The sequence below is a fragment of the Prionailurus bengalensis genome, chromosome A1, assembly GCF_016509475.1.
Source record: "Prionailurus bengalensis isolate Pbe53 chromosome A1, Fcat_Pben_1.1_paternal_pri, whole genome shotgun sequence".
Classification (NCBI taxonomy): domain Eukaryota; kingdom Metazoa; phylum Chordata; class Mammalia; order Carnivora; family Felidae; genus Prionailurus; species Prionailurus bengalensis.
Window position 1 is genome coordinate 175,356,071 of NC_057343.1, and position 18,134 is coordinate 175,374,204.

At 49.2% G+C, this 18,134-nt stretch overlaps 1 protein-coding gene across 1 annotated transcript in view; it reads right to left on the bottom strand.

Annotated features, from left to right (window-relative positions):
• CPLX2 (complexin 2) overlaps positions 1-17,925 on the bottom strand; it is an 83,900-nt gene extending 65,975 nt beyond the window's left edge. Inside the window, exons 1-2 of the mRNA XM_043595537.1 lie at positions 17,681-17,925; positions 6,148-6,228 (exon numbers count right to left, since the gene is read on the bottom strand). The gene's annotated coding sequence lies outside the window, so the exon portion shown is untranslated. The remainder of the gene's footprint in view (positions 1-6,147; positions 6,229-17,680) is intronic.
• Positions 17,926-18,134: the final 209 nt, after the last annotated feature.

Consider the following 18,134-nt stretch of genomic DNA (forward strand, 5'->3'; position numbering starts at 1 on the left):
AGTAATTCTCATTAGACTTCCTCAACCCAGCAGATCCTTTTCAGCTCTGGGGTCAAGGAACAGCCTTATCCAACTTTCTCCCTCCCTCAGCTCATTGGAAGATCCAGGAACCCCTCACTGGAAGTCTGATGGGCTCCTGTCTTGGCTATGGCTGCCTACTGGCCCTAGGTCAGGACAGTGACCTGGCCCTACCAGTGTGGGAGAAAGGAAGCCCCAGGGATGGCTCCGAAGAGTCAGGCCCGGGGGACCACACCGCCTGGTCCTCCCTTGGCTCCTCATAGTAGACATTTGCTGGTTTGGGATTCTGGCCAGAATCCATTTCTCCTCCTTTAATAACAGTCCCTTGATTTTCTTTTTGAGAATCACCCCTTCCTTAGTGTTCAGGTCTTGGAGGGAATCTGATCAAGCTCCATGCTCTCTGCTGGCCAAGAGGAGGACACAGGACCCAAGCCATGCCAGCTAGTGCCCCTCCCGGGGCTGTGAATCATGCGTAGAGTGATGCAAGGAGGAACAAACACTGTGGCTGATGCGTCCCACAGGGGAGACCTGAAGAAACTGGCCTCATTCCTTCTACCAGACCCCTGGTCTGCTTTGGTTCCTGTCCTTTCCTGAGCCTGATAGCCAGGCTTCCTTTTGTTTCTGGGTGTTATCTGATAACCTCTCAATAACCCCTGCTTCTGTTTGATTGGGGCAGATTTGGTTTCTGTTGTTTGCTACTAACACCGATGCACAGCACCTCTCATAGGCGGTGTGGACTGTTTGGGTTCACACTGGATTCCCCTGAATGCCAGGCCAAGCTTGCACAGGCTACAGAGTCAGCTACAGAGAAGAGCTTTGGCTTTTCCTTACCCTCAGCTCCTTCCTCCCCTTCTTCTGGAGCTGCTGGGTCATCCTTTGCAGCCCCAGCCTCACCAGAAACCAGCGGACTGGGATTTCTTCCAGACACACCCTCTGGGGGCAGCCCTGACCATAATGACTGCTGCTGGGCCACTGTCGTGGTCCCTGGACTCCCAGCTCAGTCTGGAGGCTCCAGGTCACCTGCCCAGCAAGCTGGCTCCTTAGGATGGGGCCACCTTTGCCTCCCCAGGACAAGGCTTGACCTGAAGCCAGCGGATGAGTCTGGAGACATCTTGTCTGTGGGCTCAGCATGGGCTCTGGAGCTGCAGGACCCCTTTCCATGCTTCTGCCAGACCGGCATTTCTCTCAGTCATGATCACCTTTACCTTGTTTCCACGCATGTATTCTCTTGTACTATTACTCACTTTATACTGAACAATAACAACACACTCACTTCTTAACCTTTAATACATGTATTCCTAACAGGAACATGACATCATTCGCAAAAACAAGAAAGCTCTATCCTATTCTATAAGTGGAAGGTAATGGTAAAAACGAGGACGCGGAAAATACAACATTGTTATTTAATTTCAGCTAGAAGCTGCTAGAAACTAAGGCTGGTGCCCACTCTGTGGAAAACATTGCCTCTTCAGCCTGTGCCTGCTCCGAGATCCTGTGGCTAGCTGCCCGTCCGGACTTGACCATGGCTGCCCGCCTGGACTTGGCCATGGTTGCCCACTCGTACCCACCATACACTGTATTCCTGGCTGACTAGGCTTGGGCGCCTATCTTGTCCCAGTGGACGAGCTTGGTTCTAGGTCCAGCCATCTCAGGGAATTGAGAGAAGGATGCAAGAATTAACTCTTTAGAGCCCTTCCTGACTGACAGACACGGAGAGGTATTTTACACAGATTATCTCAGTTTTCCCCACATTTCAGTCATTCCTGTACCCCCCTTCGTGATTTCTGCCATATCACTACTATTCATTTACTTTGTAGTTTTCTTTAAATTGATTTGCCTTTTAAAAAGCTCTGAATTTTCTTTTAAAAGGAAATGCTATATTATTTCCATAAATCACAGAATTTGGTGTGTCAGTTATATTTTTCTAACATGCACAATTGTGAGCTATTAAAATAATAAATGTTCATCCATCTACTACCTAAAATCATCGTGTACACCATCAATCACCCATGTACAGCCCTTGGGAAATACTGTAGCTCCTTAGTTAATTTTCACCTATTTCTAGAAGGATGGTTTGTAGATAAGAATATGGAGGCTCAAAGGGGTCCCTTCCTAAAGTCCCATAGGTGGAAAGGCTTGAGGCTGAGATTTTAATCCAGACAGTCTAACTCCAAATGCCAAGGCTCTTTCAACACTAGTCCTTTCCAAATAGATTTTTTAAAAAATCCAATGAATCTGTTAAAAATGAAAATGTGTTTGGAAATCTAATATATGAAACAGATAAAATTGGAGCTTTTAAAAATTATCCAAATAGGATTGTTGGGTGCAGAGATTCCTTTTTAAAAACTTCTCTTGACCAAATCCATTCTACAATGGCCCTTGAGAACTGTCTCAGAAGCCCAGGACTCTGAGGAATGTTATTTTGACCCACATGGCATCACTCCGTCTCTTGACTTCATTTAGTCCAACTTTCCCTGTGAGCCAAACTCCTGAGGGGCAACTTCTGGGTCTATGTTATCTTTCCTGGCTGGGCATCTCTCTCTTGGACCTTTGCCATTTTAAAATCTTAAAATTTTCCATCTTACTCTCTTGAAATCTTCCACTGGCATTGTAAGGCTTACTCTGACCTAATTATTCATTCATCAAACGCTGATGTCTAACCTGTACCCAGATTTTTAGGTGACACAAGAAGAATAGATGTAGTCCCCTTGATGGGTTCCCAAGCCAGTGTAGGAGACAGACAGACACAGCCAAATGCAGTAAGGATTGGAGCAGTCCCTGTTGGCCTGAGTCTCATTGTTGCCTCTGTTCCTGGCTCCTTTTGGGACCTGGTTGCATCCTGTGATGAGCAGTGCCTGAGATGGGGCCAGTGAAGGGACCCCATTGGTGCCAGAGGTCTTGTCTGATTCCCCATTGTGATTCCTGGGTCACCGTTCCCTTCATCAACTGATGCCTGATGTAAGTCTGGACTTTGAATCGTACCTTAATCAGACCCCCAAACCCTTACTCCAATAGAAGGATCAATTTACAATTGCGTCAACATCTGCAATATGGAGCTCTGACTGGCTCCTGGCCTCAGGCTGCTTTCTCCCTTCATGGCAGCCTATGCCCCCAACCTAGAGATCTTCCACTGAAGTGGGTACCACTAAAGGGCCCTTCTCTGCCATGAAGAGAAGAATCTGTCACTCTAAAGATAAAGTAAGATCCAGTCCAAATTCTGATAAATTTTAAAGATTTCTAAAGGAAATTCAGCTTTGTGGTGCCCCCCACCAAGCCAAGGTTTCTACCTTTTTTTCTCAGTCCTATCTATGGTTCTGGTTATCTCTGAGATACCTCAATCTTTGGAAGGCCCTGAATGTTCCCAGGACATCATCCTTGGGGTCTCCCCTGTGCTGTGGGTCCCAGTCTAAGCTAAGCTTGAGTTCCAGGAAGCTTCTCCCTTGGTAGGTCCTAGAGTTGGGTCCATTATCAAACTCAAAACAACTCAAGTCAATTAAAGCCAAGTCAACTTAGCTCAACTCAACTCAACTCAACTCAACTCAACTCAACTCAACCCAATGCATACTTACTGTGTATCTCTTTGACTATACATACTACCCTATGGGTAGGGTAGTTTTGGGAGAGGTAGAATACAACAGCTGCCTATCCATCTTTGCCTATCTGTACTACCCTATGGATAGGCTCTAGTTTTGGGAGAGGTAGAACCCAACAGTTAACAGCACACAATGCTTATTTTCAAGGAGCTTTCTGTTTTCCTAGATTCCCGACTCTGACTTTTCTTTGAGCTGAGGGAACTCCTTGTACAAGGAGCTGGAGAAAAAAGCTTCATTTTCTGGCCTGGAGACATCCCAACCAACAGTGTAATTCTTGGGGTCTGCTCTTCAAGACTTCTCAAACTACCCTTCTGGGGTTGTTTGATTTTAAGATTTCAGATTGCAGAGTCAGTTGGTCCCTTACTCTTTAGGATATGGTTCATATGGGTCCTGAGTCTTGCATTTATTCACAAACTTGCACTGAGCCCTTACTATGTGCTGGACACTTTATAGACATTATCTCATTTAATTTTTATAGCAATCCGTGTGGATGCAGGGCCAGTATGTGGTCAGTTGGAATTTAACCCAGCCCTAATTCCAAAGCCCATACGCTTTCCATGTTATTCCATGGTCTCTTAGAACAACTGGATAAAATCCATAATAAAGAATAGAGATCACCGAATGTTTAAATGAACATATTCCATATGGAAGGAAGGAGTGGATTAATGAATATTTTATGTAAAGCAAAATTTCATCTGACCAGTTTATTAGAATTCTTTGAGAAGAAAACTATATAGGGAGATAAAGGGTGACTTTCACAAAAAGCCTTTGTCAAGTTTCTATCCTAAAGCCTATTAATAAAATTGATTCATTATAGAATTGGGCAGAGGTGGGTGGTGAGTGGGAGGGAGTCTATTTTTGCATGGATAGAGAACTGGCTTAGAGACAAGAAAGAGAGGGTGGGGATAAATGGGTGCTTTTTCAAATGGAGAACTAGGGTTCCCCAGGAATTGGTGCTGAGTTTGGTCTTATATAATACCCAATGCACATGTATTGAGTGCCTAGTGTGTGCAGTTCCTGCAGTAAGTATTGGGGATAACCCCCAAACCAGACTTAGTTCCCCTCCTGGAGGAGCTCAAGGAAAGAGGTGCTCAGTGACATCTCCAAGGTTTCAGAAGACAGGAAGCTCCTGAGGGGCTGAAATGCCAAGACATTGGAGATAAAGCTGAAGAAGGTGGCTGGGAAAGGGGAAAGAGCCCCAGGCAGCAATTAGAAGTTTCGAGCTCTCGGACCAGCTCTGTCACTGACTCGCTGTGTGACCCTGGGCAAGGCCCTTCCCTCTCTGGGTCTCAGTTTTCTCTCCTATCTATACAAGGAAGGAATTGGACTAGATGCTCTGTAAGGGTGTGGTGTTCTGGATGGAGGACAATGATTTGAAATAGAACTTGGTTATGAGAAAGTCTCTCTTTCCTGTGGCCAACATGTCTCCTTCTGTCCCTGCACTGAGATGGGGGACCACTCTCTCTCTCTCTGTCTCTCTCATTTGTGAACAGTGAGGACGAGGCAGAGAGCCATGAGGTCTGTGATGCTGGGGCTCAGAGCCCAGCCTGGAATCCCTCAGTGGCATTCATTGCGAGTGACTCAGCATCATAAATAGCTCCCATCTGGATGAGCAACGATATCTATAGCGATCGAGCGATCTCTATATCCACACACACTCTCTCTGTGCAAATATGTGGCTCACTGTATGCTAAATACGAGGTGGCCTGGAGACGTTCCTCCTCTTAAAAGACTATTTGGTATGAAACTCAAGACTGTTTATTTAAAGAAACAAGTTTACAACTATGCACATTGGATTACTGGTAGTGGGTGGTGGGGAAGAGGCGATGTGGATGAAGGGCTGCTGGGTGTGATCCGCGCTTGGGGGCCACCCGACAGAGAGGCTGAGGCCAACCACTCCACCTTTATCCTTCTGTCTGCAGCAGGAGGGGTAGTGGACACCACACATGAGATGCTTGAAATCCTGGGGTGGGGGTGTAGGGATTGGTATAGTGTTGAGCTCATCAAAGCAGAAAGCCACAGTTAGCAGAAAAAAACATAGGAACTGGGGTAACAGGAGAGCCAGATTCCAGCCTGCTCTGCCCTGCCATTGATCTTGGTCAGTTCATTAATTCACTCATTCATTCATCAAGCATGTAGCAAGCACAGACAATATGCACAGGCCATATGGGGATAACAGACAAGAAAATGTAGGTTGGAATTCAGGCTTAGCCACCTGCCAGCTGTAAGTGCTTTCCCCTCTCTGTGCGTCTGTCTCCTTATCTGTAAATTGGGGATAATACCCCCTAAGGTTTTTTTGGGGGGAGCATCATGGAAGGAGATAATGCACAAGAAAGTGTTTCTCTGTTGTAAACGACTCTGAAAATGCAAGCTAGCACCATTCCACCATATTGCCCAGTTGATTCAGCTCCTTTCTAATTGGGAGTGGTCTTGGTGATCACAGAGGGGAAATGTCATCATGACCCCCTTCACTGGGGCCCCAGGAGTGGGGAGGCCTGAACACCATCCATGGAATGACCCTGGACAGTACCCTTACCTTTGCTTCTTGGCTGAGCTGAGATGTAGGGGCCTTCAGTCAATGAGCAGAGCAGGTAGCATGCCAGAGATGCACAGATCCCTGGAAGAGAAGAGAGGGTGTTGAGGGGTAAAGGGAGAGGACTTTTGGGGTGGTTGGCTTTCTGAATGGGCACTGAACCCCAGGCCCCACTAAAGACATACTCTTGCTTCTCCTGAGGCCACTACTGATCCCCTGGGTTTCATCAAGGGGCTGGGCAAGATGGGACTCTACCTGGCATCAGACCCAACCCCGGGCCCCACCTCACCTACTCCCCTGACACCAGTTGCCCATCTCGGTCACTGGTTCAGGCAACTCTTGTATGGTACCACTGACCACACTGCTTTCTGGCTTAAATGTGATCTCTGACTATGTCAATGGATGGGATTTACTGTCAGTCATACTTGGGTTTGAATTCTGGCTTTGGGAAAATCCATTACGTCTCCCCAAGCCTCAGTTTCCTTATGTATAAAATGGGGCTACTAACTGCACCAACCCCCTACATTAAATGCCGTATAAATGCTGGTTGTAATTACTGTTGTCAGTGTTGACTAAAAATATCTGTGACGATACCTATTACATTGCAGACCCTCAAATTTTAGTTACCTGCCTCTGCTTTCTCCTAGGAGGCACCAAGCATTCAAGGGTACATTCCATGACTGTATCCTGAGCCTTGCACAAGTCCTGACAGAAAGTGGGCACCCATTAGACATTTGTTGACTGAGCGGTGCTCAGCAAGTTTGCTAGGTCTGCTCTCACAAAGCTAGGGCTAGTGAAGTTGATGTTCTCCCATTTTACAGACGAGAACACAGGCACACAGAGGGGAGGCCATTCTGCTCCACCTCCCACCGGGGGAGCCTGTGGAGCCAGATCAGAACCCTCAGTCCCCACTCTGCCCCCTGCTGCAGTCAGGGCCTCTCCTGGCCGGGCACCAAAGCCTCGGCAACTTCAGGGGATTGTGTACAACCTGGTGCCACCTCCTCGACTGTTTTCCCTTCCTCCCGTAACCACAGTCCTGCTGTGACTCAAGAAAGGGGAGATTCTTGTGTCGTTTCCAGAGGTGGGGACTGAGGATTTGCCCTGGATGATAGACACAGTATAGGTAAAGCAGGGACTCCAACAATCAGCCCACTCAAGCCCCTTTCTGTGGCCGGTTGTCTTCTGGGACCACCCTGGGACCACAGTACCTAACCCTTTGGCCTCCACTGCTCCAAGGCATTGCTGCCTCCCGACACAATGTCCTCCACCCCCAATCCCACCTCTAGACTAGGAGCTCAGCGAGGCAGGGCCCCGCTGATTCCCCAGGGCCTGGCACTTAGCGGGACTTGACAAATATCTGGTGGGTGAGTGAATGAATGAGTAAATAGTGGCTGAATGGCTGTGTCAGGCCATGTTCTAAAAGCTGGGGACACCGCAGGGAAAAGGACAGGCATGCTCCGGCTCTCAGAACTGAATTTAAAACGAGCAACTGGATTAGAAACAGGGCAGATGTTACTGTTTTCTGACTGGCTAGGCAGGGAAGTGGGCCCCCTGACTGCCCACGAAGCATCTTAGAGCAAAGAGTGACCTCCCTGGCCTCAGGCAGGGCCACAGGCACGCCAGGTGGGGAGGCCGACCTTTAAGAAGGCCAGGAGAGAATGGTGGCACAATTAAGTATTGAATGTCTACCTACTGCTAAGTTGCAAACAGCTGGCACATTTCCTGGCCCAGAGTAGATACTCTTTTGTGCAGTGAATGAACCCGTTTGTTCAATGCCTGGGCACAGAGTACGTCAGGATGGCTCAGGTCTAGGGGCTGGTGGGAATCAAGGGTGCTGACGATCAGAATGATGATGATGTACCCTTGAACGGGGCTTCACTGTTCTCGGAGCCCTTTCGCACAGCGGTTACTATTCTCCCGGCGCAGGTGACGGATACACTGAGCGTGCACGTGTTAGCGAGCACGCCGGGCTGGGCACAGGCGGCACTGACATAAACAACAGGGCAACGGCCGCACTTTTGCTGTATCTGTGATGTACCAAGCCCTTCACATCCACGATCTCTAATACTCCCATTAGCCTGGCAAGGCCAAGGTCACAATCCCCATCACACAGAGGAGGGCACAGAGGCTCAGAGAAGTCTTGATCTTGCACAGTTGGAACCTGGGTCTTGCTCTAGGAGTGAGATGTAAAAAGCCCACAGTCTGATGGGGACACAAACAGGAAAGCGGATAGTTAACACACAAGGTGACATCCCCGGAAATGCAGGCTCGTCAGAGGTGCCTCACTGCCCGGAGGCCTCAGGGAGGGCTTCCCTGAGAAGGTGAGTCTGAAGCTGAGGCTTAGAGGACAGAGGAGCAGGAAAGGCTTTGCAGGCAGAAAGAACAGCATCTGCAAAGGTGTGGAGAGAGCATGGTCCCACTTGGAGGAATTTGGCTTGGCTAGATCCTTGGGGACAAAGATGAAGCTGGGAGGTTGTCGGGGTCAGTTATGAGGAGCTTTAGGGGGACGTGGACTTTACACAGAGGGTGATGGAGAGCCACTGCAGGGCTCAGCTTGTGCTGTAAGGAGCTCCTTCTGAGGGCAGGGTCTGGATTGGGGGGATAGGTAGCAGGACCTGTGCTTGATGAGGTCTGGGGTAGAGGGAGAAGTAGACTCTGCCTCCTGGCTGGGGCGGTGCATAGAGGTGGAAGGTCTGCGGGACTCAACTCTCCCATTGGCTGACCTACCCCGCGGAGTTAGAGGTCCTCCTCCAGGCCCCAGTGAGGAGCCTGCCCTGACGACAGGTCCTCATCTTTACCCCAGGCTCAGCAAAGCCCTCTTCTGCCACCTGACTGCTCCCAAATTGTGTCCTAGCAACCTCACAGCTCTCACCTTGGCAACACCAGCTTCTACACTCCCTTCCTCTGATTAGGCTGGAAAGGAAGGCGGATCTGGGATGCCTACTGTCCAGCAGACACGCCCAGGGAACCAGCCGGGGCCGCCCACAGCCGGTGCCACTGGCTTCATCAGATGGAGCCTGGCCATTCGGAGGCAGGAGGTGGGTCTGGACACAGGACGGGACTCTGGACAGAACCCTTGTGAGCTGGCTTCTGACCCTGGGCTGTTGCTCTGTCTGAGTAACCTTGGACAAGTCTTTTCCTCTCCCTGGGCCTCAGGTTTCCCTTCTGTAAAATAAGGGGGTTGAATAACACTGTCTCTAGAGTCTAATATTATCTTATTCCATTTTTAACCTTTTCCCATGGTTATTGTTAGATGCTCTGTTGCTGGCACAGATTTTGGTTTCAGACCCTAGGGCTTTAAATCCTGGTTTGCTTAGCCAAATCACTACCTCTCTGAGCCTTGATTTTTTTTCCTCTGTAAAATGAATATATTTCATGCTATCTTACCCAGGGAGTTATAAGAGTCTGTTGAAACGGTATAGATGAAAGTGCTTTATAAATGGCAAAGAGCTATACAAATGTTATCTATTTCATCACATGGGCTGTACTCAGTAGCCATTTACTGAACCCCCTCCACCCCTCTCACCACCAGCAACAATCGCAAGCATTTATTGAACACTTACTACATGCCGAGCTTTGTGCTGAGGTTTTACTCATATTATCTCATTTTATTTTCACAGCAACCGTATAAGGTATTTGCTATTATTTTTCCCATTTTCCGGATAAATAATGGAGGACCTAAATGGTTTTGTATAAGAGCCCAGCCAGACTCCCTGGCTTTACAACTTGACCGTTTAAAATGTACTGAGTTGGCCACCTTGGGATCTCTTCTCCCTCTCTTGGGTTTTTCCTCTTGCCTGAAGTCAGGATCTAACTCGGGGTTTGGTGGGCAAAGGGGCAGCACTATCATTTATTGAGCATCTTCAAAGTGCCAAGAATTGGCCAGCTTCTCAGGCTTTTACATGCTTGCCAATCTCTTGGGGGTCTCATTAAAATGCGAATTCTGATTCAGTGGGTCTGCCATGCGGCTAAGGTTCCGCATTCCTAACAAGTTCCTAGGAGACGCTGATGTTGCTGGTCCAGGGACCACACTTGGAGTAGCCAGGTGCTAGAGGGCTACAAATCTTATCTTATTGACTCTTGGGGACCAGGTCTTCTTAGCCCTGGGGTCACAGATGGGGCAGATGAGGCTTGAGAGGCACTGAGCCTCACTCAGGGTCCCAGAGCATACAAGGGGTGAGTTTGAACTTAGGTCCACTTGGGGGTACGTGGCTCCAGGGCTGCCTGCCAAGCGACACCTCCTGGCTGTGGGTCCCCACTTGGGTTTCTGTCCCCACAGCCAGGATGGAGTGTGGTCTCTGAGGCGCCTACTAGGGACTGTTTCTTACTTTCGGTTTGTCATGAGCCGTCCCATTCTGGTTGCTGGCTTCCGGTGGGAACAGGGCCCCGGGCCCAGGAAGTGTTCCTGCAGTTGAGCGAACATCTCTGGGTCAGGATTAGATCCTGCACGTGTCTGATTCGCCCCATTTGTCTTACCCCCGAACTGGCTCTTTTAGAATCCTGTCCTCGTTTAAACATTTTAATATTTTCTTCATTATGGATTCTTTGGCTCCAATTTTGTTTATAAAAAAATACCGCACAACATGTTATTTATCTTGACGGCTGCATTTTTTGGCACGCCTCTACATTTTGCACCTGAGGCAGGTGCCTCTCTCCCTCGCCTCACCCCCCAGTCCAGCGGCCTTATGTCTTCTCCCTCCCCTCGCTGTCTCATAGCATTAGGGATGCCGCCTGCAAGGCACGGGGCGGTGCCCACCCAGCAGCCAGCCAGCCGACCGATGCATTTATTTCCCAGCAGGGGAACCCATCACTTTTTTGCCCTTTGGCTGACCTGCTCTAGAGATGGCAGCAGGAACCGTAGGCCTAAAGGGGGTCCAGGTGGTCACTTTGATGTGGGCTTTGCCCCATCAGGCCCCGTACCGGTGATGAGACGGAGAGAAGACTCTTAACTACGATTTAGATGATGCCACCCCTCTGCTTCACCCAGTCGTCAGGGCCCTGCCTGCTGTGGCCCCGGTCAACCTCTCTGTCCTTATCTCTATCACCCTCTCCCTCGCTGGCTCGACTTCCGTCATGCACCTTTGTCAAGCTTCTTCCTACGTCAGGACCTTTGCACTTGTCCATAGCCAGCTGCTTCTCCTTGTCCAGATGTCAGCTTTGATGCCTGTTCCTTCAAGCCCTGCCTGCCTTATGTAAACAGCCCCAACAGCCCCTGCCTCCTTGACACACCCCTCTCTTATTTCCTTCCTAGCACTTATATAACTTGGCAAAATGATTTTATTGTTGACTTGCTTCTTTTCTGTCTCTCGAATAGAACGTGAGCTCAGGGACAGCCTGGACCTTATCTTGTCTGTCTTATTCTTCATTGTCTTTCCAGCTCCTCCAACAGCTACTGGCCCATCACAGGTGCTCAGTGAGTATTGAGGAACTGGTGAGCCATACCCTGGGCTTCAGTTTCCACATTTGTGAAATGGGATTACAACCTGAACCCCACATGGTCAGAATCAAAAACAAAATGACCCAGTGGGGCCAGCGGTATTATCCCCATTGTTTAGATGGTGAACTTGAAGCTCAGAGACATGATGGGACTTGCCCAAAGTCGCCGGCAGGATGTGCTGGGGCTGGGGCTGTCTCCAGGATGCGCCGGGCCCCACGCCCTGCCTGGAGCAGGCAGGCATTCAGGAATGGATAGCTGCATCCGAGTTCCTCTGAGTGTCCTGCCATCTGCTGCTTGAACTGCAAGACCCTCCTTGCCCGCCAGGCTGTCACAGCTTCATGACGAGTCAGAGACAGGAATTCTAATGGCTGTTTTCTGGTGGAACACAAAGGCCTGCCTCTTGCAAATGTAGAGATGCATTTTCTCCGCAGTGGCAATTACCACACTGGATGTCTGGGGAACGCTTTTCATCTTCCAGGCACTTCACCAAGATTAACTTCTGAACCTATGCAGCAATGCTCGTTGTAGCTTGAGTAGGTGTCTGGGGCAGCGTGGGCGGCAGTGTCTTCGGTCACAGGAGGACCTGGGGTTCAGAGGGCTGGAGGCCCCCAGGGCAACATCTCTAGGAGTTTGGTCTGTTTTCTCGAGAGCAGCTTCTCCACGGTCCAAAACACATTGACCTTCTTGGGAATCCAAGGCTTCTGACTTTCCCTGCGTGATTTGATTTAGTCGTGTGCTCCACAAACACTTACTGTGAGTTACCGAGGCCTCCTTCTAACCCTGAGAATGAAACGGGGGAACAAAATACATACTGTCCTTCCCTTGCTATGATATTGAATCAGTCAGGGAGACCGAGGACAGCGCCCCTCCTATAACTGGCTGTGTGACTGTGGATAGGTCCCTTTCCCTCTCAAGGCCTTTGGGCTTTAGCTTATTCTCCTCCCCACGATCCCCTGCTTAAAGTCCTTTAATGGCTCCTTGTTGCATACAGAGAAGGTGAGCATGCCTGGCCTGGTCTTCAAGGACCCTCAGAGCTGGGCTCCTACTCGACCTTTTCCACCAGAGGCTCCTGCTCTCGGACGTGCTCCATTTTTATTTATTCATATGTCACTTTCTAGGTGCTTTCCAGGCACTGTCTAAGTGCTTCCCAAAATTTAACTTGGCTAACCCTCACAGAAATCCCTTGAAATTAGTATTGGTGATTCTCATCGTCTCCATTTTCAAGATGAGGACATCGAGACACAGGGTAGTTAAGTAACTTGTGGAAGTCCACACAGCTACTGAATGGCAGGGTTGGGATTTGAACCCGGACAGTCTGGCTCCCATTTCAGGCACTCTGTTGCTGTTAAGTTGCCTTTCTCTGTCCTGGGCATCAGCCCTACCCTCTCCTTTTCTAAGTGCAATCCAACAGCCATGGCCCACTTCCACAAACCCCTGCCCAGTGCCTCCCAGACTGAATGAGTTCTTCTTGGCTCTGTGTTCCCATAATGCCTTGCACATCCCTCCCCATGGCCGCCCTTCCCGCAGGGTTCTGCATTCTGGTTCATGTCCTGTCTCCTCTGCTGGATGCTGAGCATCTCAAGGGGTGAAGCTGTGTCTCACCTTCTCTGCCTGCTCGATGCCCAGCCCAGCATATTCGTATCACCTATTCCTCAATGCAGTAACCAGAGGCATCTTTTTAAAGCAAAAGCAGTTTTTATCACGCTCCTGCTTAAAATCATCCAGTGATAATCCACTGAATATAGAATAAAATCCCAAATCCTGACCATGGCTTAGAAGACTCTGCATGATGGACTGGTCCCTGCCCCCTCTCCACCCTCATCTACACTGGCCCTCTGCCTGTCCCCAAAGAGTCCAGGCTCACATTTAGGGCCTCTTCCAGAGCTATTTCCTGAGCCTGGAATGTTTGGCCCCATATCCTCACGTGATTGACTTCTTATTATTTGGGCCTTAGTTTCATGTTGCCATTTCAGACAGACCTTCCCTATCTGGCCTTCTGTATGCTTAAAAGTCTTCACACTTACTTTTTAATTGTTATTAATGACTGTGTCTACTGCAAGTTTATAAGCCCCATGGAAGCAGGGATCTGAGGTGTCCTGTTCAGTACCTGTAACCATACCTGACACAGAATAGCCACTCAAAGAGTAAATGTTGGAGGAAGTATAAATGCTTATCTGTTGAAATTCACCTAGGCCCAGATAATATAATACAGGTTTCCCCTGCTATTTGAAAGTGGAGCATTCTTATGAAACCTTTTTAAAACCCAAATGGTGTAAAGCAAAGAAGCAATTATCTTTCTGTAAAAGTGAAATCCTTTTCAAATTTCTTTTGGCTAGTGAAAACAGGTACTAACATAGGTCTTCCATAAAAGTGATACGACATAAAGTGAACTTTCAGATAGTGTGGAAAAACCTGTATTAATATGATAATATAATATAATATAATGCAATATATAATATGATATAATATAATATAATCATATAATATAATATAATATAATATAATGTAATATAATATAATATAATATAATATAATATAATATAATATAACATAATATAACATAACATAATATAATATATCTGAACTGGTCTCATCTCAGGCTAAAAGCTGGGATAATTTCATAAGCTGAAATTCACTATCTTTATCACCTTGCCTGCAATCATACTCCCAGACATAAGGCAATTTTATTGACCATTCTCTGCTGACTTCCCTTCACGAGGGATGCTTAGAACTCCTTACATGTGCCTTAATTGTCCACCTAAGACTCAGGGAAACTTGTGAGATACTGCCTTCCCCATTTTGCAGGCAGGGACATCCCTGAAAAGCAAAATGCTGACTTGTGAAGTGCCCAGAGCCTGATGGGAGCACACATACCCGTCACATCCATCACATTTCATCAGTAACAGGAGAGACTTCATGCTCCAGAAAGGCACAAGAATTCTGCGTCCTGCCAGGACTTGGGCCAAACACTGCTCATATCTCAGAGAAATGGCGGTCTGTCGCTAAGAGGAATGTGCAGCCCAGTTGGGGACAAATGGAAAAGAGAGACTTCATATTCATCTGGTTAAGACAGGCAGGATGAGCAAAAATGCAGAAATAAGGTTTGGGTGTCTGACTGCAGAAATGTGTTAATGAGAACCAAGGGGAGAGAAAGGAGATGCACGCACTGGCCAGAATATAGGTACCACCATTGTAGACTTTCTGTGAAAGGATATGGAAGGGAAATGAGTCAAGGTATCTCAAAGACCAACTGCCACACATTGTCATCCTCTTGAGAACCAGGAAGGACATTTCTTGCCCCACTTTCCCTCCTCCTTCCAGCCTCTTTGAGCTCTGAAGGAAATGGCATCCCAGTTTTAGGGGCTGAGAAACTCTAAGACCTAATCTTCTCGGCAGAATGGTGAACTGACAAAAACTCTGGATTATGAGTTCAAAGGTCTCGGCTGTGGTGTCAGCACTGTGGAGCTTTGGGCAAACTCCTTCCTGTCTCTGACCCTTGTCTTCCTCATCTGTAAAAAGTGGCTGTTGGGTTTGATGATTTCCAAATCCAGGATTTCCATGACTTCAAGCCTTCTGTCCTTATAAGCTTATAGTTCAGATTACTTTGAAAGAGAAGCTCTCACTTTTGTCTTTTTCTTTATGGGCTCAATTTGTCTTTTGACTATTGTCTTGCAAATAGTACTGGCCTCTAGCCACAGTGTAGGCAGTGGAGATAAACAATTCTGGCTTTGTAAAATCTGTTGAGGGCTGATGTACCCTCCATTTTTTTTCTGAAATAGTTTCTCTAATGCACATGGCTTATCATCTTAGGGTGGATCTCTCGCAACACTTTCTGCTAAGGACAGGAATGTTCAGAACAGATTGAGGAATGAAAGTCAGAGTTTGAGGTAGAGACTTCTAAGGTAGAACAACATTTGAATGGCAGGGTGTTGTTGTTGATGTTAAAATCCTTCTGCACTAAGTGATATGATGTCTTGGGTTTGCTTCAAGATATGTCTCTCTCTCCCTCTGTGTGTGTGTGTGTGTGTGTGTGTGTGTGTGTGTGTGTCTGAGTGTGATGAGAGTGGGTGTGGGTAAAGATAAAACAAAATTGGCCAACCGTTGAAGCTGGATGACGGGTATGTGGGGGTTTATTATACTATTCTTTCTATTTTTTAAAATATCGTTGAAATATTTCATCACAGTAGAAGGCCCTTTGGAGACTGGCTTCAGCTTTTCTCTCTACTCTCATTTCACACTCCCCATCTTAAGGACTTTCTGGCGCAGTGACATCACCCTGGTGGCTCTGATCTCACACCTCTTGGCCTTTACACACAGTTGCAAGTGTCTGAGGTACCTTTCCTCTCCTTTCCCCACAGCTCATCACTCCTGACTCTGAGATCCTATATAGCCTTGTGTACTCACCTTAGTATAGCACTTATCACATCATATTGCAACTGTTTTCTGCTTCCTTTGCTGCTCTGTGTCCTCCTCAGGACACGTCTCTGTCTCCCCAGTGCACAGCCAGTGCACATAAGAAGTCTTCAGCATATGTTTACAGAGGGAATAGTAGCAGAAAGGATAGCTCATTTTTTGAGTACTTATTATGTGCCAGGCACTTCCCTAAGCTTATTATATAGGTATTTCATTAAATCCTCACCACAAGTGGGTACTATTAACCTGTCTTATCAGAAGGTCACTCTCCCAAGGTCACATGCTAGTAAGTGACAGAGCTGAGATTTGGACTCAGAATGGAAACAACTCTGCTCTTCTCCTGGCATCTGGGGTTTTAAAACACTTCCCCATGAATGTTATACAACAGGCCCAGGATTTTGGGAGCTCGGGCTTTAGGCCCAATTCTACTTAATTGCTAAGTGACCTTGGGCAAATCACCTCTGCCCCCTATACCGGGACTCCCGGGTCTCTGGTTGAGACTACCCGGAATTGAGAGGGTCACGTGAGGCAAGGGCCCTCCCAGCTTCAGCTCACAGAGAAAAGGTTTCCTCTTCCACATTTGGTTTTCTCCCGCTGAACTGGCTTCTCTGTTTGGGAACCTCCCAGCTTCTCATGTTCCTTCAACCTCTTTTCTTACTACCTGCAGCCTCCCAGAGCCAAGCCTAGTTCACAACCTGCTGCTTCTGGGGTCTCTCCCTTCCCCCATTCGTTCCTCTCAGGCATCACTCCGGAGGTGGGGAGCGGAGTAGCTGCCCAGTTCGTGAGGCTTCCCCGCGGTTTCTCGGCCCCCTCCCCCCACGGAAACTCAGCCTCACACTTTCTAGGGATGTTCCGGGGCAGCCTGAGTCAGTGATTGCAGCTGTCAGCCTCGGGTATCTGTGTTAGGCTCTCTGAAGGAAGTCCATGGTCCTGAGTTAGGGTGGAAGTGGGGGTCTGGAGGGAAGAAGGGGCAGCGCACTCCTCCCTTCTAGCCTAGGCCCAGCCGCCCCACTGGAGTCCTGGACCCTTCTGTGCCTGTCTCTCCTTCCACCCTCTTTCCGACTTCCAACTGGGACCCGCCATTGCACGGCCAGGCCTTGGTGAACTGCAGACCCAAACCAGAGACGCGCGATTGTGACTGAGCTCCCCTCCCCAGCTCGCCCCAGACACTGCTCTGGGGAAGCCGAAATCCCCGATCGATGCAACCACCCACCCGCAAGGAACGCGGGAGGCCCCAGCCCCTCGGCTTTGTTCGCGGCTCGCCAGGAAGCAGGCGGCCGGTAAGAGCTGTCTGCCACCGCGGTGTTGACGCGGGGAGCGGAGTCCACGGGGACGAGGGACTGTCCTCGGAGGCCTTGGCACTGAACCCGGACCCAACGAGGAGAGGAGCCGGCGGATGGCCGTTGTAGGCAGGTGCGGCGCTGACCTGAGGAGAGGACCCAGCTGGGCGAGGGGAGCTGTCCCCGAGGTGGTGCTGAAGCGAGAAGGGGCCCGTGGCTCCCTCCGCCTCTCCCCGGAAGAGCCGGTGGCGGCTGAGAGCTACCGGGAGAAGGAAAGAGTACCGGAGGAAGCCACCCTCAGGGAGCTCGCCGGCGCGGGGCCTATGGCTAGGGTCTCTCCGGCGAACCTGCTCCAGCGGAGGAGGTGGCGGCTCAGCAGCAGAGAGCGAGCGTGCGTTCTACGAACCTGTTGGAGGCTGCAGCTCCTCCGCGGCCGACCAGGGCGCCCGGGACCGAGATTCTGGCGCGCGTCTCCTTCCCCCTTCCTGCACTCCTCCGCGGAGGCGCTCCCTCCTGCCTGGGCTAGCACATGTGCACACCGGGGGCGCCCAGCCCCTCTTCGGTCCGCCCCGAGTGTCAGCCGAGCTGCAGGGCACAAAGCCGAGAGGCCTCCCCTAAGGGCAGACCCGCTCCCAGGGAGACCCAAGCTTCCTGAGATAGGAGGCGGGGGCTGGCGACGGGGACCAGAGAGGGCGCCAGCAGTGAAATCAAGAGGGAGACATGGGGGGAGCTCTCCATAGAGTCAGTTCTGCCCTGAAGTTTGGGAACATAGGGTTCTGTCACTTAGAGAACAAAGGGCTTCCTGCCTTGGAAGTCTCTCTTCCCTGCCCCCTTTTTCTGTGACCAGTTAACCAAAGGCA